This window comes from Thunnus albacares, chromosome 1 (genome assembly GCF_914725855.1).
Source record: "Thunnus albacares chromosome 1, fThuAlb1.1, whole genome shotgun sequence".
Lineage (NCBI taxonomy): Eukaryota > Metazoa > Chordata > Actinopteri > Scombriformes > Scombridae > Thunnus > Thunnus albacares.
Window position 1 is genome coordinate 32819802 of NC_058106.1, and position 26157 is coordinate 32845958.

Sequence of the window (26157 nt, forward strand, 5' to 3'; positions counted from 1 at the left end):
TGCTCAAGGGCAGGACAAGAACGACGTGTACATTACAAGCGCTTTCCTGTGTGACTACAATGGCAGGGCCATCTTACACCAAATCTCTTCCGCTAAGAATATTTCAAAAGAAATTCCCAACGTAAGACACAAAGCTTCCAGAAGTAGAGGGTAGATTTTTATTTGAAGTGAATATTAGAAGAACACCATTAGGTTGTCCTACTTTGAGGGCAATCTATTCTGCTAGTCCTCTATATAGAACAAAAAGAACAATGGAGACTATTCTTCCTAAAGTATATCCCTGCCATGTTATATTATATGGGTACCTGGTGCCACTAGTTCTAATTAGTATCTAAAAATTGCATAAGTACATGCTGAACAATGTTCCGTGTTACCTATGTGTTGTCATCTAACTGTAAAAACTGTATGACACTATATATTCCTTTCACAGAGCAACTAGTCCATCCCAGTGCAACGATTTACAGCTAGGAAATTAGATTCACTTCGACCAGATTACTATAATTATCTACCTCACGATGAAGGGTGAGCAAAGGATTAAGGTCTGTTTAAAAATAACCACCATCAAATATATTTGGACTCAATAAATGAAAGCTGAAGAGCAGACATTTTCTCACTGGTTTGATTTTGATTTTTTTTCCCCTTCCTCTCCTCCTCTTCTGCATCCTCTATTCTTTTCTCTGTGTTAATCTGCTTTGATAATTCAGCAGCGAATGCGTGACGCTCGGTGGGAAACCATCTTAAAGTCAGTCAGAAATCAAAGCAAGGAAAATGCAATTATTCAAGTGGCAGTCAACAGTTTTGTAAAAGATGGGTGTACACTGAACATGCAGTCTCTCATAAAGGCTCAGATCTACCAAGAGGATCACAAATCATCACTATGAGCCGTATTATTGTTCAGCTTGTGCAAGGTCATTTGGTATGCCTGCGGTTTGTCGCACTGTTGCAGCACAAACAAAATATGTTTTTTTTTTTAACTATATATTGTAGACTGATGATGATGATCGACATTATGATCATGATGGTGGAGGCAGTGTTATAATGTTTTATTTTCTATCAAGCCAAGCTGAACAGACAAGCTGGTGTTTGTATGTAAGTGACTGTGTGAGTTTTCTTACTCCTGATGGCTGATTGATTATGTGTAGCCAGTGCTGACAGCATATAGTAGGTCCATCTTGTTTTTCTTTCATTATTTGAACATAGTGAGAAGTCTCAGCTGGCATGCTAATAAGCTGTTAAAGATTGGTGTTGTGCCAAAATTTGTAATCCCCCAACCCCTCCAAAAAAAGTGTTTCCCTATTGGTTTGTCCTTATTTTGTCCTTGCCATGTGTTGTTTTTGTTTTTTTTTTGACACTGATGGGTGAATTTAAAAAAGGACTGTGTGGCCTTTGCGGCTGCTAAACCTGCACAAATGAGACAAAAGAAACTGTGTAATTCACAAGGTACCTGCAAAGGGTGAAATGCACCCCGAACTGCATTGCCAGACAAATAGTGTCTCGGTAGATAATATGTATAGGTTTTGCACAATATTTGCCCCTTTCTATGCGAATGAGCCTCAGTGCAAAAACAGTCCAATTCACAAAGACCAGCACTAATAGCCACATGCAGTTAGAATGAAATTATTTGTGTCTTCAGAGAGCTGGTGGTAACTGAAGCGCACTCACTCACTCTCTCTCTCTCTCTCTCTGTCTCTCTTTCTCTCCTCAAATCTTCAAGCTTGTGAAGCACTGAATGATATTGAATTGACATTGAATGATATCAAGGGTGAAATCTCCAGTCAGACCTTTGGGGGTTGGGGGATCAAGTGGGTATGGAGTGGTAGGCTTATCTCAGACTTTCAGCTACTTAAAAATAAAAATGTCCTGACAGCACTGATAGAGCTCAGGATTCATCCATGAGGGCTGCTTTATTACAAACAATTCAATCGAATAAATCTGGAATCGGTACAACTGACTTGTATAGATGTGTAGCAGAACCCAGAACATTAATTACCATCAGATCCTGACCGATCCGGTGTTAATGAAGTGCTGCTGCTGTGCAACGTGCGTAAATGCGCACAGCCTCTCTCTCAGTTTGGAGGCACACTTATTGTTTCAGCTGCTGTGTGATGCTGCAGCCAGCTGTGACACACAGCCAGCTGTGGACAGCAAACAGAACATCAGTAATGATGTTTCTGAAAAATCCCGGAAACATTCAATAACACCTGAACAACATTATTGTAAGATTCAGACATTAATCATTAAACACATTTCAGACCTGCCTGAGTCATATTAATGGTTGTATTTTGAGATTTGACATTTCAGTAGATTATGTTTGCAGATGTGAAATATTAGTGAAGTAAAAGAAGCAAAATACATAAATGTTGGTTTGTGATTATGGAGAGCTTGGTGTGTACGTACCTATACTAATTATCCAATTTCAGGCTTTTGTGCTCTCTGCAATTTTCATTATGGACCAATCTGTGTGCTGAAATGTGGAAAAAAACCCTGAAATATAGGAAACTGCTCCACCCGTTCATTCAGACACAAAATAAGGGCAAACTGCACTCAGCTGCAAAACTTTATGGCCGTATTTGCGCCGTCAGATCATTAGCGCAAAATCTTTTATGAATCGGACCTTGAGACAGGGCAAATAGCAGTTGCAAATGATACGCAATTCACAGTGCCATCTGCGGCCGCAATCCCCTGAATGTTTACTGTATCATGTCAAAAGATGGCAATATTAATTCATTTCATAGATATTTTAATGTCTTTTTTTTCCCTGATGAAATCATTGTACCGACTTTTTTTGCATGGATTTGCAATATTTAGTTTTGTGATGTGCTGTACTGTATAGCTGTGGTAAAACAAACATAATTGTAATCTTGGTATTCAAGGACATGGTGAAGATGATGATGGTGATAATATTTGAAATTAAGACTTTGACATTAACTTTATCTTTGTGAATCATGCTGTTGTTGTTAATCAGCACAAGTCCAACCCTCTTCAGTCAAAGTCCACAGTTAACATGTTACAGTAAATGTGTCTGTTAACCTTGAGCTGTAATCCAGAGTTATCCTGGGTTATCTTTGCATGTTTGACACTGTTTATATTAATCTTGGATAGCCTGAGGCAGAGCTCTCCACCTGCTGGGGTGCTGATTATTGTTCACGTGAGGTAGCTTCTTGCTTCGAGTCTGCAGCTTTCTTGACACTAGCTTGTTTTATACTTTCAATCATTTATTATTTTTGACTATTGATTTTCATTTATTTGTTGCTATCACCATGAGAGATATCACCAAACTCCAGTCTCAAATAGCTGACAGTGTATTAACCATAACTATACTGCCAGCAAATCCATACATTGTTTATACCACTTGTTGTGTTCAGTGTCTTCGGTGGCTGATGCACTGGGTGAGAACTGCACTGGACAAGTCACCAGTCTATAACAGTGCCAACACATATAGAGAGACACATTCACATATAGACACATTCACACCTACAAGCACTTTACAGTCTCCAAGTCACTTAACCTGCATGTCTTTGGACTACAGGAGGAAACTATAGCAGCTGCAGAAAACAACATACAGACATGCAGAGAACATGCAAACTCCAGAGAGAGTCTTTCTGTCTGGTTTGTGCAAGTTTAAACAGACAATCTTCTCCTTGTATGAGTCAATATTAAATATATTTTACTATATTTGCGAATGTATGTTTGTAGATTTTTATCTCGGCTCCGTGGATTTTAAAGTTATGCACACTGAGTACACTGTCTTTCTCCTCTCTGCAAATCTGCAGCTCCACTGCACCTTAATCCTTCAGTTTTTTCTCTTTCCTCGAAGCACCTTTCTGCTTCTCTCTCATTCCCTTGAGAACCACTATCTGTCTCCCTCTATCCTGGAGCCTTTCTCTGTCTCTGTCTCCGTCTCATTCTCTACTCTCATCACTAAAATAATTCCTTACAGAGGAAAATCTAATCAAATCTGAGCGAGAGTGAGAAAAGCAGAGATGGTAAGAAATTGTGTGTGTGAATCAGACTTGGAGAGGAGTGTGAAAAAAGCCAAAATCAGAAGGCAACATTGGCAGTGTATAAGGGGGTTGTAGAGTGAGAGAATTGCAAGTGCATTAGCAGTCAGAGCACTTAGTGTGAGGAATCCATTCATTATTCATTAGCTAATTCACCATGTATAGTAATTAAAATCAGGGCCTGCTCCAAAATGGAAAGAGCTATGATAGACTGGTTTAGCACTTATGCTTTAGGGTTTTATAAATCATGTTTACATGTTTTAAGGATGCAACTTGCTGTCAGGACTCTTCTTGTGCAGTAAGTACACGGGGTGACATTTTTCTGACACGAGAATGCATCCAAAATAGAAATATGCAAATGCACAACATGACCTATAAATGAGGAACAAAACACTGCCTGTTTATTATACAGTATATGTGAAGCAAACTCTAATTAAAATCTGCATTCTAAACGTCAAGATATACATTAGAGAATCAAATCACATTAACTCAGGTTGCATTTATTTACATATGTCTGAGGAAGTTGTTTCGACAGTTTTTTTATTGTGTTTAAATGCAGACAGTGTATGCATAAAAACTTTATAAAAAATAAATATACTGTATGTCACGCTCCATTAAAAAACAAACAAACACAAGCATGTTTATTTGATCCCGGCCTTGTTTTGACAGCGGTGGTAAAGGTTGGAGTCAAAATAATCCTACAAGTATCAGGGTGTCTGTAATGCGCCTGTTTATTCCAACCAATATACTAATTGTCTGGTGGTTCAGATCAATGGCTATAACCTCCAGCTTCTTGTTTTTTTTATTACTATCTGTTGACTACATTTCAAAATCTTCCTCTGGGAAGCTTGTGTGTGTGTGTGAGAGAGAGAGAGAGAGAGGGAGGGAGATAGATTATACAGGCTGATTTGTGCATGAGAATGAAACCAGAAGCTTACCAGAATACAAATGTACAACAAGCTCCATAAAGATGCTGAAATAATTAGAACCATCTGCACATATGTATGTGAATCCATAATTTAATCGCTTTTTAACACAAAACCAATCAAGAAGCCAAGTCAATAACAACCTCTGATTACCAACTCAGAACACATCAAAACTTAAAAGTAGAACAGTCTTCAATGTCTATTATTGTTTTCGATTGACAATTCATACAGTATGCTAATGATTCAATACATATCCAGGTCACGGAAACTTTTCTATTTGCAGTTCTAAGCACTCAGTGTCTCGTAGGTCTTGTAGAAAAGAAAAACTCCTGTTCAGCACAGAAAATGATGCTTCTGCTTTTCTTGGAGCAGCAACAACAGCTTGTTTGGAATAAACAGAAGAATACCTGGGTAGTTAGCAGACACACAACTAAACAAGCACAAAAAAAGATGCCACCTACAGACAATGAAATTACATAAATGTAAGGAAAAGGATAAATGGATTTCTCTACATGGAAATAACCATCTGCAAGCCAAAAGTAGAGTGAAGGTCGGTGCTGTCATCCAAAGATGAAAAGCACTTAAAGATGATGGAGGACAACGAGGAAACAGACTCTTTCTTTTTTTGGACAAAGCAATGATCATTTGTCACTAAAGGTGCGGCCAAAATAAAATGTTAAAAAAAATCTCATCACATTTAGAGATAAAAACAAAGTGTCTCCTGAACGGAAGCAAGTGACCGCTGAGTCAACAGAGGGCTACAAGTCCATTGCATATACTTTGGCCTCAATCATAGACTGACTGCACGAACATTTCCTTTGTAGAGGAACACAGCAGTTTCAGCATGGCCGCTTCTGCATGGATCTGCATCACTGAGCATGTACTATTACAGTGAGGACAGGTGTCACATCTCTGTCAACTCCTGAACCGTTTACAACCTTCACCCCTGTCATTAATGTCATCACTGCCCCCCACTCTACCTGAAGCCCAGCAGAGAAATCAGCAGCAGCAGCAGCAGAGACATTTAAATGCATTTTGGAGGTCTGGGTGTGTGTATGGGCAATTCTGTTCTTTACAAATTGTTCTGAAGAGACGATCTGACTGTCTGACTGAGCACCTTCATCTTCTGTCTGATGACGCGATAATAGAGGGGGTGAGATAAAATCAAACGAGAGGATAGGATCTCTGCTGTCAAGCTTGTTACAGATGTGACGATCAGAGCTTTGTGGTTACATGATACAGCTTTTTCAATGAGTTGTCTAACAACTCAATTTCTTTTCAAAAAGCTATTCATTGTTGGTCCGTTAATAAGATTTGAAGACTTATAGTAGGCTTTGAGGTCTGCTGTGTGGCCGTTGATTGACAGTTGCGATTGACAGTTTGCTTAATGTTACTTTTGTATGATACCTGCCCTGTTATCACAATTTAGCTAAAGTAGCTAAGATAAGCCCAAGTGTGCACCACTCTGTGTTCAAAGTAAACTAGCATCTGCTTCAGTCTTATCCCCTTTCCACCAATTCGAACCTAGTTCTGGTTCTGGGCTGGTGTCGGTTCACAGTTGGTTCAACTAGCGACCTTTCTAAGAACAGGTTGCTTTTCCACAGGCTAGAAAGCCTGTGAAAGAGGCTAGTATACGCCTCCGGTTTCGTAGCAACATAAACGCCAACTTCAAGCACTTCAGACTCCAACATAGTGGCAGCAATGCACCTTAATGCTGGTTGACACCTGTAATAAAACAGAAAAGAACTTCAAGCACAACAAGAATAGTGGACTACATTACAGCTTCACAGTTTGAAATCACATACTAACTTACTGCCTACTACATACTCAATTGGTATGTACTGCATACTGCCTACTAAATGATCGATTAAGTAAGCCATCACCAGCAGACTGTTAACTCTGAAGTATACTCATGACTGTCTTAGTCATGTGATGCAATCACATGATGGGTCTAACCAGGCCAGCAGCTCCAAACATCTCCGAAAACGTCACAGCAAATTTCCAAACAGGCATTATTTGGATAAACTCACCACATATTGGGGATCTAAATGGTTACTTTCTTGCCTGAAAAAATATTAAAACCTAATGAAGTGACATATTAACAGCTTTTAGTTTGGCTCAAAATCTACACCATTGCATTGCACCATTGTCATTTTGGTTTTGGTTGGTCACAATAATTACGCCCCCAGTCACTGATGTAAGTGGTTCTTTTTTCTAGACCAGCAAAGTGTTGGTGCTGCTCTGCAACCAGTTTTCCTGGCCTAGAGCCAGTTCTTTGGCTGTCGAAACACTAAGAGCTGGTCCGAGATTAGGCACTGGCTCTGAACCGGCCCTCAAACTGCTAGGTGGAAAGGGGTATCTAAGGCAGCAGGACGTGTTTCCAGAGTGTGAAAGGCAATGACTCCACACGGAAAAGATGGCATTGACCATAAGCTGAAACTGGGTCTCAGACCTGCTCCAATGTAAACCAATGGGTGATGTCACATCTTGCTATGTCAATCTTTATATACAGTCTATGGTTCAATACTTTATATACAGTCTAACCTCACTTGCTGTTATCGCCAATAACCATGGGTGTCGCAAAATTAACCATGACTGAAATCTTAAGCATTACAACTTAAAGCAACAATTATTCATATTTGAGAAGCTGAAACAAGGGAATGTTTTGCATTTTTGAAAAATAACTTTCAATTGATTATCAAAACAGCTGTCAATTATGTTTCTACTAATCCGCACCATCCACTGGAACCACTGACTAAAGAATTTCAGCTTTTGATTTAATAACTATTACTAAACTGTCCCCCTTTCTTCCACATGGAACGCTGAATGTGTGGATTTACTGTTGTGTATGACAGAGCTTACTCCATAAATGAGGAGGAACAAATTATTTACCAAGCGTTTTACATCAACAGCCAATCCGTCATGTAGCAGTTCATGTTCCATGTTCACAAACACTTTTATCCTTCGTGTTTATTCTGAAGAGTAAATTGTTTCTTCAATTAACACATCCGGGCTTGTGTCACGATTTTAAGTGGATGAAAACGACTAGAGCATGAGTGAATGGAAGATAGAGGGAAAGCGACAGATGTTGGCTCAAGTCACTGTTGCTCCTCTCTCTCTGCCCTGGTGTAAAAGTGTGTGTTCATCCCCTGAATACAGATGGCATTACACAAGCAATCCTCTAAACGGCTGAGACATGCTAACATGCTGGTGTCTGGAATGGCCTGCGTCTATCTCCAGCGCCTTTGCAATGCCAAAAACCTTTTGTTAATCTCACAGCCAAGAGCCTGAGTTTAGGGTATGGTTCAGAAGACATTTCATATTACGTTTTACTAACACTTAGTTCTCCAGTAAATATGTTGCATTGGTTTACCCATTTGCTGTAATGTCGGTGAGAGGAGGGGACAAGCAGTAACTTATGAAGAAAATTGGAGCAACTCTTTGAAGCTGCCAGTAGGTAGCCCGCACTGAAGAATCAATGTGTAATGGAAAATATTGCTTGAATGCACAATCATCTTAATAAAATTGAATTTGGTCTGGTGTCTCTCCGCTCATCCCCTCCCTCATGCCTTGGTGGTAGATTGGCCTGACCTTATGACAATTAACCTTGAACACTGTAGAGGAAAGCAGAGGAAGGAGCCCACAAGATTTTCAATAATTAAATTATCCCTCCTGTTGCACATCTCGAAGTCCACTGCCACATTCTCTGCCTCCCTAGATACTGATAGATCAATTCTTTGTTGTGCAAATTCCTATTCACTGCATCCTTCCTTACAATTCAGACTGCATTAATGTACAGGGAGCTGCACATGAATACGCAACTACGATATCATTTAATAAGTTTGACATTCTAAATGAGGTGTTATCCATTGTCCCATATGTAATCCAACAAGGGCCACTGCACAGGCAGTGGTACATGTTTCTATGATGACTGTGTAACCTGACAAATCAAGCACAAATCAGTTTGACTCATTAGACGTTGCAATGATGGATTTTTTTCCCATTCCTCTTCAGGAGTGGGAAAAAAAATCAGCTACAGTTGCATTTGCACTGTATATGTATGAATGGGAAATTTTTAAAAATCTCTTTCGTTATCAACAGCAACAGATTTGTTGGCATGCAAAGCCAGATTAGATTTTACAGTCCCAGTTGTTGTTTTGCAAAATTTAAGCCCTGAAATCAACTGCGAATTAACTCAGCCTGGTCAAATAAAGATGGACCATTAGAGGGGAGAAAAGACTGGAGAATACTGATTTGCAGTCTTTAACAAAGACTAACATTGCAACACTATGGCAGCAAATGGCATTATGTCATATATCACCTTAGATTAGGTGCACAATTGCCAATGTTTATTCTCATTTTCAGTCAGCACTGACCATGGCTGTCGGTGACTGAAATGACAAACATTATCTTCATTTTGATTTATCATCTGTAGCTCATTAATGTTAATTCCTTAACAGCTAAAATGAAACTTTTGTCTATTGCATGCCGGTGTCTGTTCTCAACTAAAGATTGCCTGTGAGGAAAAAGAAGCATCACTGTGTGACACCACTCTACCACCGTGAGTGGAGTGTGGGCTTTTGTATTTCAACAAGAACGACTCTTCTCGAGAGAACTAATCTAGCTGCTTGCGTCATATCAATTTCACGACAATCTCCAATTTATTTTATGAATATCACATCAATATTTTAATCTTGTCAACATTTAATTATGATTTTCAGACCCTCGAGAAGCTTGTGAAAAATAAGCTGTAAAAGTAAGATGGCTAAATCTGCTATTTCAACATAAATAATCAACATTTCTTCTGCTGCTCATCTAATTTTCAGGTTGTAGCAACAGTACAGGTTGTGGATTCCAATTCAATAAAAAAAAAAAAAAAAATCTATTGAACCCAAACCCTTCCCTTTGAAATGCCTAAACTTTGTGAAAAACTATTTTACAGTAGGTCTTACAGATTTCAAATGAAGTTAAACTTTATAAATGTCTGTGGGGAAATTTCTCCTTGGAACTGTCTTAACTATTTAGAAGTAGTAGCCAGACAAAGACCATGGGCAACCTGCAACTAGATTAGTGCTTCAGGGCTACATCCAACAAGTCCTCCAAATTAAACAGCAAAATATGTTGTTGGTCTTTGCACTCCAGAACGGCACATATGTGATGGATAATTTAATATCTTCTGAACAGATGTTTATTTTTGTTTGTTTGTTTTTCCAGAGAGAAAAGGGCAACGACAGCCCCATGAGTGGCACGTTCATTCATCCAGGTTGAGAAGTGTCTTCACTTAGTCAGGTGTGTAGGTTCATGTTGATGTCTGAGTGAAGTGGAGAGGTGCCAATCACTCAATGAACAACCTACTTGACAAAACAATTGTCTCAAGCTAATGCCTATTGATCACCATGAGTGAGGCAAAACTGTAGGCTGGCAAGCACGCTGGCATAGATCTACTCTGAGGAAAAACACGCCATTACACATCACACATAAAAATGGCTATATAGTGGCAGACTCAAAGTCTGCATCCAGCAGACAACATTCCTGTCACACTTGTGACATTTTTTGGGACTTGTATTAAGTTTGAAACTGTGAAGAATGTGAAGAATTTAAAAGAGGTTTGCTACATTTTGCAAGGTAGAAGCATTTTTGAAGTAAGTCAGCCATTTCTGCAGGCCAGTCTTAAATATTAGGAAGGAGAAATTTCATCTTTTGGTCAGTAACCACACCTTAAAAGGGCTGCAACTAACAGTTATTTTTGTCATTGAATAATCTGCCAGTTATTTTCATGATTAATCAATCTAACATTTGGTCAATAAAACCAGAAAATGGTGAAAAACGCACATCAGAGTCCAAGGTGACATTCTCAAATGTCTTATGGTGTCCAACCAAGTAGTACAAAAGTGTAAAATATTAAATTTCATAGTACTGTAAGCTGCAAATTTGAAATTTGAACCAGCAAATGTTTGTGAAATGAAAAAAATATTTAAACAATTGTTTGATTATCAGAATGGTTGCTGATTAATTTTCTGTGATGTTAAACACTTTGATCACCTAATGGGAACAATGTGCTATAAATCCACACCATTATAGTGATTGACCAACTGCAATGTAATCACAAAAATTACTGTCAATGCCCATTTACCTAATGTAAATGAAGTGCTTTTTAATTTGATTGTTAATTGAAGTCAAAGGTCATTTCTAGCAACCCTGAGCTATATGGCTAAGAGTGATAGTATTCTGTAGGTCCATATGCTTTCCAGTATGATGTACGTTTTTCTCTATGACCTTCAGAAATGATCCGTGATGTTGCACACCTTTTCTTATCAGTGCATCTGAAATCCCTTTATTGTTAATGCTAAGCCTCCACCTGTGTCTACAGTTAAAAAAATTATGGCAGGTTTGAAGGTTAACAAGGTTTTCTTTCATCCTACACACTGTTTACACACACACATATATACACACACACACACTCAGAAACACATGTACAGGTGTCTCATGGGGCCTCCTTGCAGTGCTACACTTTCCTCTGGATATGCTCAAACAGAATATACGAGCTTGAGGGCTTGGAAGAGGGCCAGACTCGTCTCCTCGATTTTGGGTCATAAACGCGGCCTCTGCCCAAGGACTGCAGGGCCTTTTAAAACAGGGCTCAGCTTGATTGGACACACTTCTGTTGCTCCGTCCCGACTGCTAGCAAGCCAGCTGATCAGAGAGGCAGAACAAAGCTGGTCTCTTACAAGCCAGTCGGCTCTCAACCTCTTGTACAGTAAACAGGATATATGAAAAAAAGACTGTCTTTGCTTCACCACTGCTTGTAGATGGTGGAAACTGCTGTGAGGACAGCAATCCAGTATTATAATAAATAGTATTATAATAAATAAATTCTGTGGGATATATTCAGCTCATTTTAACAGGGAACGCGGCATCAGGATCAGCGATGGAAAGAAAAAATTGAAATTCATGCACTGGGCCAGGAAATGGGGATAGAGTTTCAAGTGAAAGTTATGTTTATGAGTCCCTATGCATTCTGCATACGGCCTCACTCACACTGGTGTTTTGAACGTCTAATTTGTTCATGAATATTACAACGTGCGCCATTTGGCTCATGAATATGAAATAGATGGAACCACAGGCTCTCCCCATAATCAACAGTCGACACACACAGTCCGTCGTCAGCTCTCTAGTTCTGCAGCAGCATTTTCTCTGGTGCATTTAGCCAATCACAGCCAATCATAGCCTTAGCAGAATTTCATTGTTAGTACAAACTGTCTGTGAATAATGTGCAAATACGGTGTCTTTCGTCACCAAGGATATTTTCGTGGATCACAAGCTCTCTCCCTCTCCTGCTGTCTCTCTTTTTCATTCTGTCTCTCTCATCAGCATATTCACGCACAGACAAACACTATTTACAGTGTGACAGCCTTAATTCCCTAGAGTACCAACTTTCTCTAACATGGAGCAAAAAATCTGATTGTAATGTTTTATTTACTGCTGCTGGATAAACAGTGTGCTGACTGTAGAAACAACATTGAAACATGGAGCCGCACAGCTAATGCACCAACAATCCCTGCCCATCCGTTTACCCTGCCTTAAGCCGCATGGCTGTGCTCCAACATGCCCATATGCCCCTTAGCCTAGCTGCTCCACGCTATATTAAATGACTCATGACATATAGTCTACATATCATCATCCCCCAAGAATGAGAAAACATGGCTGGGGGATACTTGTAAGTACACAATCTTGTAAGTAGAGATGTTGATGCTTGTCTGGCTCAAGACATCCTTTCAGTGAAATAAGGTGCAAATTGCACAATAATAATGTTTAGGGCTCAACTGATTTATTGATTGGGACAGTGTACAGTTTTAAACATTAGAGATGCACTGCACCAGAGTTAGCTCAAAGCTGATTTGCATCCGTTGATTTGCAGGCTATTCTTCTGATAAGTTGAACAATTGTTTGGTCTATAAAATATCAGAAAATTGTAAAACAAATTTTCTTTCTTTTCTAGAGCCCAAGACGACATTTTCAAATTGCTTGTTTTGTCCGTCCAACAGTCCAAAACTCAAACATTTCCCTCAGACTTTATGAGGCTGTACTTAAGCACAGTGGTGCTTTGAGCTAAATGCTAATGTCAGCATGTTAACATGCTCACAGTCATAATGCTAGCCTGCTTTCTCGCTTTCCCCCTGATGGTCTGAATAACTCCTGGCTGCATGGTGCTGCTGTTGCGCTGTGCTGCTCTGTCTTGTCTGTCTGTGTGCTGTCAGTGTCCTCTTTTTGCGCCGCAAAGTTATCGGTGACTTTGTTTTTCACTGTGTGAGAAAATGGATGTGTGGCGTGAGAGTGTGTGAAAAGTGTCAATTGCATGAGTCTCACGGTCAATGCATGAGAGTTGGCAGCCCTGTTAATAGCCACATTAAACTTAGAAGAGCCAACTATGATTCGGCTCCTTTGTGTATGTCCCATCTCCACAGCCAAATCCTGTCCGATCAACAAGCTAACTTTAGGTGGGCGGGCTGGCAAAATTAGCTAACGTTGACTTGCACATCAGTTCAGTATTTCGGTGACAGTACAATCTTAAATTACTCTACCAAGCTTATATAAAGTTTGGCTATAAAACACATAGTACAGCTGAGGTTGATAGCAATGTCATTATTTTGTCAGGTATTTGGTCATAAAACAAACTATTGGACAAACAGAAATTTTGGCCTGATGATGGTGCTAGATGAAAAGTCAGGGGATAAAAATTTTAAAATGAATCCGTATCAAAATTGGATGGATTACCATGAACTTTGGTACAAACATTCATGTCCCCCTTAGGTTGAGTTGAAATAACTTTGATGATCCCCTGATTTTTCCTCCAGTGCCTTCATCCTGTTAATGATGGCAGCGCTAAATTTGTCCGATACGATACTGGTTTATGATCAAATACCTGACAAACTAATGACATTCCCAACAGGCTCAGCTGTACTTTGTCTTTAATGCTAACTGGCACATGTTATAATGCTAACACACTAAACTAAAATGGTAACTATGGTAACCATTATACCGGCTTAGCATCAGCACGTTTACATTGTTATTGTGAGCATGTAAGCATGTTGACATTAGCATTTAGCTAAAAGCACCGCTGTGCCTAAGTACAGCCTCACAGAACTGCTGGCATGACTGCAGACTCTTAGTCTTGTTTGACATTTTATAGATAATTGATTGAGAAACTGAACAAATCCCTATCAACTATGTTGAAATGACAATTATGACGATTCTAGTTGCAGCCCTAGTTGTGATGTGACCCACTATGGATGCATTATGAAAACATGATGGTTCTTAAATGTTGGTTATTTCCATGTTTTAGTCTATTTAAGAGGCTCCTTTCCTCTTTGGATTGAGATAAACCCTTTCCCTTTTGAAAACCTTTTCAAAACCCATTATATATATATCGACTCAATACATGGCTGTCAAGCTAAAAACAAGGCTGTTCTCTTTTCAGCCCCTGGAAAGTTGACATTTTGGAGATACAAAGTTTTCACCTCTGCCTTGCACTCTTGTTCATACACTGTCAGTGAGGAAAGAAAAGTGAATGAAAGATTCTCTTGCCTGATTGGACACAGAAACAATGTGTGTATTTCTGTATCCAGGACAGTGATGCAGTCTTATCCAATTAGATGACAGGACCTGCTAAATAAAAACACTGCACTGCAAGTGGTAGGTCAGTTAGTCAAGCAGTGCCATGGTCTCCAACATTATAAACAGGCCCATATTGTTAGTTGTTTTCATTACCAAGGTGTGAATGAGATAAAGACTTGGGACTCCCCTCAGTTTGTGTCTTTATTCCCTGCCTGGATAATTAAAGTCCAAGCAGCAGGTGCTGGTTAGACAAGCTTGCAAAATTCAGCTTCAGATGTGTATTCACAAAGACATTATAGGGAAATGTATAACGGTTACTGAGCTTAAGGTGTAATAAATTATTAAGTTGGAGGGCCACTGATAATTGAAGAGCTCAAAATGAGTGTTGCAACTAACAATCATTTTAATTTTTAATTTATCTACTGATGACTTTCCTGATTTGATAATGGATAATTTGCTCTATGAAATGTCAGAAAAGAGTGCTAAATGCCTATCAATTTAGAATTTTTCACTTAGACTCTTAAAAGCTGCATATCCTCACATTTGAGAAGCTGGAACCAGTGAATTTTGGACATCTTTTGCTTAAAAATGACTTAAATGACAATGATAATAATAATAATAATAATAACTGACTAATATACCAATCCTTTCAGCTCAATTTGAAACTAAACATAAACACCTAACACACGAAAAGCCTATTTTCCACTTAACCAAAGTGGTCTCTAGTCATGCACATGATTTTGGATACAGTACGTGCTGAGGATTCTGATCCAGGCACTTTTTTTAATGGTTCAGTAACAGCAAAGCCTGATCCATTTCATTTATTTGTTTGCTTTGGGTATTTTAAGTAAGCACTTTGTGGTGTTCAGACAGCTGATGTCTGAACAACACAAAGTGCTTTCTTAAAATACTGATATCATGCAATAATGTGAGCAAGTGACCCACGAGAGAACCAGAGTGCACGAAATGACAATGTGGATCAGAAGCTTTGCATCTATTTCAATACATTTTGCAGGTGAAATACACCTTTGAAATGCTGTTGTTGATCAGAAATATTCATTTAAACTGCATTAATTTCGTGCACAAGAAAGAACAAATCCTGACAGTCCTCTCTCCACAGATATAATAGAAAACTTGTGATGTAGTCTTAACTAACTTAACTAACTTCATCTGTCACATATCGCTTTATTCATTTTAATATGGACATTGTGCAACTGCATTACAGAGTAATAAATAGTAAAAACATAAACTAATTATTGTATTGAATGTGGTATCAGTATATACTCAATAATAGGGCTGTGATTGGGACATCCCTTTCTTCAGTGATGTAAATCAAGTACAGGTTGCCGGAAATAAGTAAACGATCAAATTGTATTGCAACTGTCCTTTAACTACTCCAGCTGCATAGGATACTTAGCCTCATCTTAATACATTTCACAATAAATGAAAGGCACTTTGTGTTGTTATTGAGGATACAAAACACAAAGAATAGCGCCATGAGAGCTTTTCTCTTTCTTTTCCTTTGAATTTGAAGGACAAAATGCTCTTATGAGGTTCACCAATAATGTATTAGTGCATGGCACCAAGGGAACAAGATGTTCTAACGGCCTTGTTCGAGCCCGGAAAACACAGTGGTTGAAGAAAAGTGTTGTCATAAAAGCGGGAAAAAATGTAGCAGAGGCGACTCTGAGCCACACACTAAAGAGGCAATCTTGTCAGCCTTACAAGATTCCCTTCTCGGTTTAGTAGTGTTTGACTTGGCGCCAGTTACTAGGGTTTCATCTTTGCCAATTAAGCCAATCTAGTGTATTCCAGCAACAAGAATCTGCACTGTTTGCCAAAGCATTAATGAACTAGATATTGATTTCATTCTTGCAGTGACTGGTGATTGGTGATTGGTGACGCTCTTCATTGTACCATGAATCGCTGTCTTTTCCTCGTGAGTTGCAACATGAAAGTCCATGCATGCACGGCTTTAAGTAATGTAAAGATATTCTCATCAAAGTCATCTGATCTAAATTAACTGGCAGGAGATAAAATGTATATTACTATGTGGGGAATTAGATAACTAGAGGAAAGTGAGAGAGAGAGAAAAAGGAGGGGGACATTGAACGTGAGAGAGATAGAGACTCATCATGACAGTCATCACTTCAGCTATCATCCCTAATTCTCTATGGGAATATCTCAGTAAGGCGGAGTAAATTTGAAGCTGATAAGCAGACAATGAGATTTACCCAGGCTTTGAGGCAAAGCCCTTCCAAGGGCTTGCTTTCACCTACACTAAGTTTGAACTTGACGCATCAAATGGCAGAAATATTACTTTCTTTGGTGTAGGTTGTAACTTGTAAGTGGGTAGCTCATGATATACAGTACATTGCTGGAGTACAAGCAGAGCAATGAAGAGTTTTGTTTCACAGAGAAAGTAGGAAAGCAATGAAATAGTAGTTCAAAGTGTGTGATTTTTAGTGTTCAAATGCACAAAATGAGTAATGGGCCTGTGGAAGTTGGTACGGTTGTTGGTCATTATGACCAATGATTAAAGATGACTCATTTTAGGCTCAACTTCTTGCACACCACCTGTCAGAAACCTTATAAATGTGATAGTGTTTCATATTATTAAATGTGAACCTCCTTACCAGATATCTCCTATTCATCTTTTAATTATCCAGCCCTAACCATGATCTGTCTTTAACCATACCGTGGTGTTCATGCACAGATACTGTATTGTAGAAGGTGCACATTTTTCTAAAAAAAAGCTTGGATGTAATTCTGGGTTATGCAGAATCATTCAATATCAAAGTTGTTGTCTGGAAATAGGATTTAATTATCTTAACATATGTTTCTCTAGTTTGTGTTTCTGCTCATTTCAGACCACAGACCAGTCATAGTTGTTTCTGTCAGTTAAAAGAATATTTCATCAGTACTAGTATCAAATCCTTACTTTTTAAAGATTTTGTATCTTTCTTCTTCATGGAGGTTTGGATTCACAGCTGTAACTATGGATTAAAACAATGAGACAGGTTCACATGTGAAACAAAGTATCAAATTATCCAACAAAACTTTCAAAACCTCTCCCTCAGTTTAATCTTCTTCTACAGTGTCCATCCATATTCTGTTCCAAACACTCACTGCTGCCATATTTTGGCACATATACGATTGTTTGGAACAGACTGACCACACAGATGGACAGAGGAGAAGTAGATTATGCTGCAGGAGTCTTCTAAGAAGTTTTGTATGGACATTTTAATACTTCTTGTTGCCATGCAGGCAACCGTGACTCTGGTTTGTCTCTGGAATCCATCATGACAGCTGTGAATCCAAGCTGCCGTACTCCTTGAAGGAACAGGATCCATGTTACAAGAATGCTTTGGGAGAAAAGTAAACATAGGTTTTCAAGTTCTTTATGTTATAGATTAATATTGAAATATTTGATCACTTAGTGGTCTGTGTTTTAAGTAAATTTTAAGTATTCAAAATCACTCAGACAAATAAGTTAAATGTTTTGTTGTGTACCTTTGACCTTGTTTGTCTTAGCTGAAAAATGGCCTCAAAATAGCCTTAAATGGAACAGTTTAACCTAATTATCATTTTCCATGACCATTGTATGTCAACTGTTAAATGTAAGGTTTAGTTAATTGTACATTCAGGGTTGGATTGCATTTTCCTAAATGTGAATCCAGTATCAAATCCCATCATAAAATCTGAACCCTGTTTAACCCCCCTTTTAGGTTTATCTGTTAGCAATTTAAAGTAACAGAAGTTATAAAGATTTAAAAATAAAAATTAAAAATATAGATTAAATATGAACAATCATCACTCTGACATCCCAACAATTAACTTTTTTTTCCAGGTAGATTACATTCCACATGGCACTGATTTGGTAAATTGCAGGCCAAGAGACGTCTAGACATCTGGATTAACCCTTTAACACTCACATTTTGAGGGGTGGTCAGCCTGAATTAAAACAGTTTGACTATTTTCAACCAATAGACCATTGCAATAAATTTGGACATTAAGTTTTCAAGGATTTATTACATTGGATTCAGGTGTAAGGACACCATATTTGAAAGGCTTAAAGGAATTGTTTAACATTTTGGGAAATACTCTACATCTTTAAAAGTCACTAATTAACATGTAATATCTCATTTGTTTCATCTGTTCATCTTTTTGTTATGACTATTTCTTGGCGAAGTGCAGTTACTTCCTTTTGGAAAAGGGGTGCTCTTTTTGAAAATAACACATAACACAAAATAACAGAGTATATTACATGTTCATATTCATATTTTTAAAGTTTTTTTTAGATCTATGTCACACACATCAACTCTTAGTGTTGTTAGTCAGGACCTTCTTCACATTGAAATATAGTTTGTTAAGTGCTATCAAACAGCGGTTATATGTAACCTAAAAATATAAAATACTTTTACTTTTTTGAACCAAATTTAGCCCAGTTTTAACCTTGACATCTAGACATCTTTTGACTTGCAAATCAAATCAATGCTCACTGTATTTCCTTTTCAGTTACATGATTACCAGAATGTGTTTTGACAGTTTTTGCTAATAAAATAGATGGAGGAGATAAAAGATTTAAGAAAAGATTTGTTTGACTCTGAACCTAGTGAATGATTTATCAACTAGCTATCAGTAATCAACCCTACACATTGCCAGGAAATTCCAATGTTCATCTGTTATGATGTGTGTTGATTTTATTCATATTCCTACTCTCTAAAGAAAAACTTTTCAAATGGTACAAAAACAGCAGTGAAAGTGCTCTATAAAAGCCACAATTGCCTTTAGGACATTGTTTACTGTGATTATGCATTCTTCAGAGCAGTAGGCGGTGCTCAGCTGCGCCTCACATCACAGCACCACTGTACCTATAATCACAGAAAATAATGTTGACTTGAGCATTATTTCTAAACTCTATATATATATATATATATATATATATATATATATATATATATATATATAGGTTGCTGGTAATCTGTAGAGGAATCTATAAAAGGCATTATGGCATCTCAGAAAGTGGCTGGTTGCTGAAGAGGCAAAAACATGGTACCTGTAACCTGAACATACTCTTTCTATTAGAGGCTCTCTCTGGAGTTGATGGCTGGTTCCTGCTGCAGGCCTCCACAGACACATAGTACACAACACAGATGGTGAGATAAAACACCAACGGCTGCAGTCAAAACAGTGAATGTGTCATAATGACATTTGTGTCATAAGTTATGATTTTTCGCAGACATCAACACTGTCACTCTACATAAGGGACACTGAACGACAATGAACAGTAGTGGGTCCACAAGCACACAGACTCAGATACAGCCTCTTCATACATCAGCACATTAATATTTGTTGATTTAGAAATGCAGACTCATGAATGACACAGAGCAGGATTCACTGAATAATCCTCTTTCTGGTGCACAAAAGCATAACTTAAGCTGCTACAGTGAATCCTAAGTCTCTCCAGCCTGGCATACATTGGACTCTTTCACACCCGAGCAGTCCAACTCGTTCAGATTGGTCTGTCTCTTGACTCGACACAAACACATGTTTTGTGGAGGTACTACTGGAAAGATACAGAGCGCTATCTATCAAAATGGAGCCGGCTAGAAGTCAGACTAATCTCAAGCTGCATCCCGCACGCTTATTTATGTCACACAGACACATACTGTACGTATACATACAGAAATGCACACACTCCTTCTGTATTAGTTAAGATAAAAAAGCACCAGGCCTGGGGGGACTGTGCTGTTTTTCACTTTATCCAGACAGAACCTCAGCCATAAATTATCGCCACTCCCAGCACCAATCCTCATATCACACAGTGAAGTATGCAGAAGGCCAAGACGACAATATAAATTGATGAAACAACAAAACAGTGCCCCAGTATAGTAAAGCATATCCCTCAAAAACACTGACTGTCCCCATCAATCGCCAGAAGCATAAGTGCAATGGAGAAGATAGTAATTTGAATGTGAATCAGCATTTTTGTTGTTGACAGGTTGAATCTCAAAGCTTTCAAACATAGACATTAATCTACCCCTGTTCTTAGTATCAGCAAAGAAAGATCTGTTGTAGCTTAACAAACACCATCATTATACAAAGAGGTGATTAGGCTTGTCAGGAGGTTACTCAGTCTTTTTCTAAATAAAAGGGTGAAGCAAGACCAAGTGAGAAAGATATTTTGAATCTAGGGATGAAACAAATGATTATGTTCATTATAGATTAATCTCCTGATTATTATTATTTTTGATGGATCAATTAATTATTTAGTATATAAAATGCCAGAAAATATGAAAAAATGTTGTTCACAATTACCCAGAGCCCTTGTCGATGTCTTCAAATTGCAATGCAAAGCCCAAAGGTGATCCATTTTCAATGGTATAAAACAGTGAAAAGCAGCTAATTCTTACATCTAAGATGCTGGAACTAGATAATGTTTGGTATTTTGCTTGAAAAGATACTTAAACTTAATTTTTGTTCATTTAATTGACTAATAATTTCAGCATTTCTTAAATCCAACATTTCTTACTGGGCTGCAACAACCAATACCAGACACAGACTTGGCTGCAGCACCAGTAAACTGTTTTTGTGGCTGACCTATAACTGAAAGAGTTTAGGAAATTAATTAGAGATGATATTTTGATTGACAGTTCACTTGACATCAGAAAGAAGGAAAACACATGCAGATTATTCCACACAGGTGTGCTACTGGTCCTTCAAATTACTCAGTGATTACTATCCCACCGTGCTTAGTGTTGCAGACAAAAACCCTGGGCAGATCCAGTTTTCTCATTATTTTGGCTCCAGTGGCTCAAATGACAAATCTGTGACTTTTATAGTGGGCTGACTGTTGATGTACATTTTGCTGCTGCTGCCACTGTGATTCACAACATTCAATTTAATGATGTTTGATGGTTGAAAAATGTGGCTTAGGTGATGATGGCATGGAAATGTGTTAGAAAGACATAACCACCTGTGAAGAATAAGCACATATGGTTCTCAACTGTGATGTCAGTGCATTATTTCCAGATGCAAAAAAAAACAAAGAAAAAAACAGGCACTATGAATCAACTCACTACAGATGTCTAAGGTGTAAGAAGGCAGCTCGTGACAAGAAATTTAGAGAGCAATATTATGTCGGAACTGCATCACATGAATACCTTATTATAGGAAATTTACCTCTTTTATGCATCAGGTTGTGCAAGAACAAAAGCAGTGGTTTACTGAGGAGGAAAAAACATTTGATGGTTAGATGAGTCACTGTTCACCCTGTTCTGAACCAGTGGTTGACTACATGTGTGTCACGCATGAAAAGAAATTTATTCGCCCAAGTGCTTATTTCCCACAGTGAAGGCTTCTGTCAGAGCTGTTCTGGTGAGTGGTCCTGGCATGGTTTACATTGATTTGGTCCCTTAGCAGGCAGGTAAATGCCAAAACCTACAATGCCTGTCAGCGCGATCACATTTCTTCTGCTCTGGTGTTTCTATCCTGATGAGGGAGGATTATTACAAGGTGACAAACCCAAATCCACAAGGCATGACAGGTCCCAGAGTGGTTTGCTAAGCATGGAAATCATGTTTATCACCCTGACAGTAATGGTGACCAGTTCTCAACCAAGCAGAGCACTGCAGTTACTCTAGGAACAATATTGCCGACCACCTTTAAAGTTCAAAAGATGTTATTTCTTGTGAAAAATAGTCAAATTTTTCTGGTTGAGCTCCAGGCTTTCTCAGAATCTCAAAGGCTCAGTGTAGCAGCTCAGATGGCTCATGGTGGCCCAATGCCTTATTGAGACACTTATTAGTGTGGCTTTCATTTTAGCAGTATGTTACAGTGCACAGAAATAACAGGATACTTTAATGTTTCCAACCTGGAACTGAATGTAATGCAAATTATAAAATTCAATGTGAAAGGACTAATTAATTGATGGGGCATAAAAGTTTTTGTGGTGCAAAGGAGATGTGATGCATTTTGTAGCTACAGACCATATTACACATTAGTAAGAATGCTGATAACAACCTGATTTACCACATTTTAATACTTTCGAACTTAAATGACAATAATATTCTATCTAACTAATAACTATCTAGACATTCAATGAGTCCACAGATACTACTGACAGAACCCTTTACTGAAATGCCCTTGCATTTGCAAATTACTCAATTAATCAGTTAATTATTAAATGCCAAACCTAATCAAACAGGCTATAGGTGAAAAATAATGGGTATCCTATGCTTATGTGTGCATACAAATATGGTGCTGACCCTACATTCTTAAACACTCCAACTGTGTCCTTCATTTTACAGGCAGGTCATAAAATCACCAGATGTGTATATGGAAGTGTACACTTGAGGATGAACCAGTCCAGGTTTAAGTGGAATGCTTTTGGTTGCAGCAGCACTAGCGATTTCAGATGTGATGTCTGCTCCAAATGCAGCTCCCTCTAACCATTTCAACCAACACACAAGTATTTTGAGCAGCAGGGCATTTTCAGCACCTCGCACTGATGGACAGCTCCTATTCAAATCTCAAAAAAAGGTTGTATTGCCAAAGCAACAACAGACTTGACAGTTTAAAATTTAAAATGCACCCTGTACTTCTGGTTAACCGGTTCAGACTGTGGTGAGGAGAAATGACAACATCATTTCTGCTTGAGGTGTATCACCGGGGTGGCTTGCTGAGGTTTTGCAGACATACTGGGTCAACACGCAGTAGCACAGAGAAGAAATGTGTACCAGAGGTTGAGCATGAGCACATTCTGTTAAATAAAGCTTGACCTGAAGCTTTCGCGATGCCACTTTCCAACTCAAAGCACCCTTCCTGTGGGCCAGCCTGCCCACCTGGCCAATCCGGCGCTCTTTTTGCTGCAAACGTGTATGCTGAGAATACCTGAACTGAATTTGAATTACCATATGACGTAGGCCTTTTTCTAGCAGTAATGTCCTGCTGGCAACAGGGAGTACCACAGAACCATACAGTCCCTACCGAGCGCTAAACACACAATTTGTTGCACCAGCTACCCCCCCTCCCCCCCACTATACCTCCTCAACCCCCATTCTGTCCCTATCTATCTTTATCTACATCTATATATCTCTCTATAAATCTCATACAGACATTCAGACCCACACACAGTCGCTCACACACTAAATAGGATGCGACAGCTATCACAAAATACCTACAGAGATGAAAAAAGGACATGACAGAAAATAAAAAGTATCTTTCCTTACATTAAAGTCTACGATGAAACCACAAATCACGAGTTAAATGGCGGTGAATAATCGGTCTGCGTGAGAATATACAGCACAGTTCTGAGCATATCGCGCCAGACACGGGCTACATTGGACTGAATTCAATCAAATACTTACGCATTTTCTCGAATAAATAAAATCGAGTTTGAGAGCAGTGTAGGAAAAATCAGCAGGGCCCCGGTCCCCGTTTTCAGGATTTGCAGCACAAGCGAGGCACAAATCTCCATGTGAAAAGGATTGGAGGCTGCTGCAGTCCGCGTCTCTCTCGATCACAAGTCAAGATGCTCGCCTGCGAAAAATGCCAAACATTGAGAAAGAGTTGCGTTGATCTGCGGTGCGGCCACCATTCCCTCGGATGTAATGAGCGCCGATGAAAACCCTCAGCGGACCAGCAGTAGCCCCCCTGGACTTGAAGATATTCCTCTGGACTGAGGAAGGGGGAAATCCTGCAGAGTTTTTGACGGGGATCGAGTCTATGAAGGCCCCCCTTTTCCCCAAACCAGTCAAGTCCAAAATTGACTCCCACCGGTGGTTTCCTCTTTGAAAAATCGCCAAATCAGATTCGACCAAAGAAACAAAAGGGAGAAAGAAAAGAAAAAAGAAAAAACACTAACCAAAGTGGACTAATTTTTTTTTGATTTGGCAGTCTGGCTGTTTTTTTGCGCGGATCATTCCCCCTCCAAAACAAATTTCAGGATCAGTTTACAGACATGGCAATTAACAATTACCTATTTAAAGCATTGATGATAAGGTCAGAGCAGAAAGGGGTGCAGAAGCGTCCTGCAAAAAAAAAGAAAGAAAAAAAAACCTGAGAACGCCTATTGGATCAAATTAAGGATATCCGTCCCACTGCAACCATCGCAAGCGTCGCATCAGGACAAATGGGGTGCCATAGGCTGCTCTAAAAATCGCAGAGCATACAGTAGGGATTTTCTACCAAGTAGAATGGGAACAATCCGCGGGATGCTATTTCCCCCCCAAGAGCAATCCGGTGTATTGATTATATAAACGCGGCTATAAGTAATAATTCCTCTTGTCAGTGAGAGTGTGTCCGATCCGGGTGGTGTGGCAGCAGAAGCATCATCCGTGTGTTGCAAATAAAGCGGATTTTTTTTTTTTTTTTTTTTTTTTTTGCCACCGGCTCCTAATGGTTCCCCCGCTCGCTGCAGTCCATGACTTGAATAGCGAGCACGTTGAAATCACGGTCTCCAGGCACAGATCTGTCTTGCGCGTGTGTGCGCGAGTCACGTGTGTGTGTGCAACTAAAGTGTAGGTAGGTGTGCGCGTGTGTAGGCGTGAGCGTAATCCTGTATTGCCCAGGGACCACTTTAACTTTGACCACTTTGCCTGCGCGTCCATCTGCCCATTTAAATCACCCAGCGGTCGTTAATTATCAGGGATCAATAGCATTAACGCATAAAGCCTAGATCTGATGTCTTTGAGTGTGTGTTTGTGCGTGCGTGCGCGCGTGCATGCGTGATTCAGTTGTTGATGAGGTATGGTTGCCACCTACAGGCGTTAGTAGGCTGTCTATCCAGTCATCCAAAACGGACCATTTCCACTGTCTGCATCCACAAATAAATCCACATTTTAGGTCTTATCAGGTCTCCCCCACATTAAAAGCACAGGCAGAATATGTGAATGTGTCTACCGTGTTAAAATATGCCACAGAAGATATAATGATGGGGCTTTAGTCACACTGTCTGGGACATGACATTATTTCCCCACCTGCTATTTTCAATTAGCATGTTTACGTGCAACCAATTTATCCCTTTTCCAAAAGCTGTCTCATAGCAGACAAAAGTAACCCAGGCAACCTCTGCGTGGCTGCAACCTACTTACTGATAGCCTTTACTGATGGTCTGCATCCACTGCAAAGACCAGTATGGCAGCACTGTAGGTGGGGAGGTTTAGTGACTTGAAGACCTGCAGATAGACAAGTGAGTGTGCATTCATTTGATCTGAGCTGAGCAGCCTGTCTCATTAGATGACATAATGGGCCGCAAGTCGGCCACATGACAGAGTGGCTCCTGGTCACTGAGGCTATGAGCTTCTTTATGAGACTGATAGAGGCAGAGAGAGAGAACAAAGATGATTATAAATCACTAATATTGGCAATGTATTACATGGTGTTTTGATCACACACAAAAATCTAATGAGAGCTGAGGGAGAGCCTATGAGTAATTGAAATCACCAAAGTAAGAAACGCAGCCACTCTATCTGGCAGGTAACGAATCCAAGGAAAAAGCTGAATAAATGAGTCTATCTGTCTGTCTCTAACTAACTAACTAACTAACTAACTAACTGACTAACTCACTAACTGACATGCAATGTATTCCATGACTGTCATCTACTGAAGAC

General features: G+C 39.2%; 1 protein-coding gene across 1 annotated transcript in view; it reads right to left on the minus strand.

The window, feature by feature from the left end:
- The window catches only part of LOC122985053 (leucine-rich repeat-containing protein 4C-like), a 41307-nt gene extending 16334 nt beyond the window's left edge, over window positions 1-24973 (minus strand). The window contains exon 1 of the mRNA XM_044355431.1: window positions 23914-24973. The gene's annotated coding sequence lies outside the window, so the exon portion shown is untranslated. The remainder of the gene's footprint in view (window positions 1-23913) is intronic.
- Between the last annotated feature and the right edge of the window lie 1184 nt (window positions 24974-26157).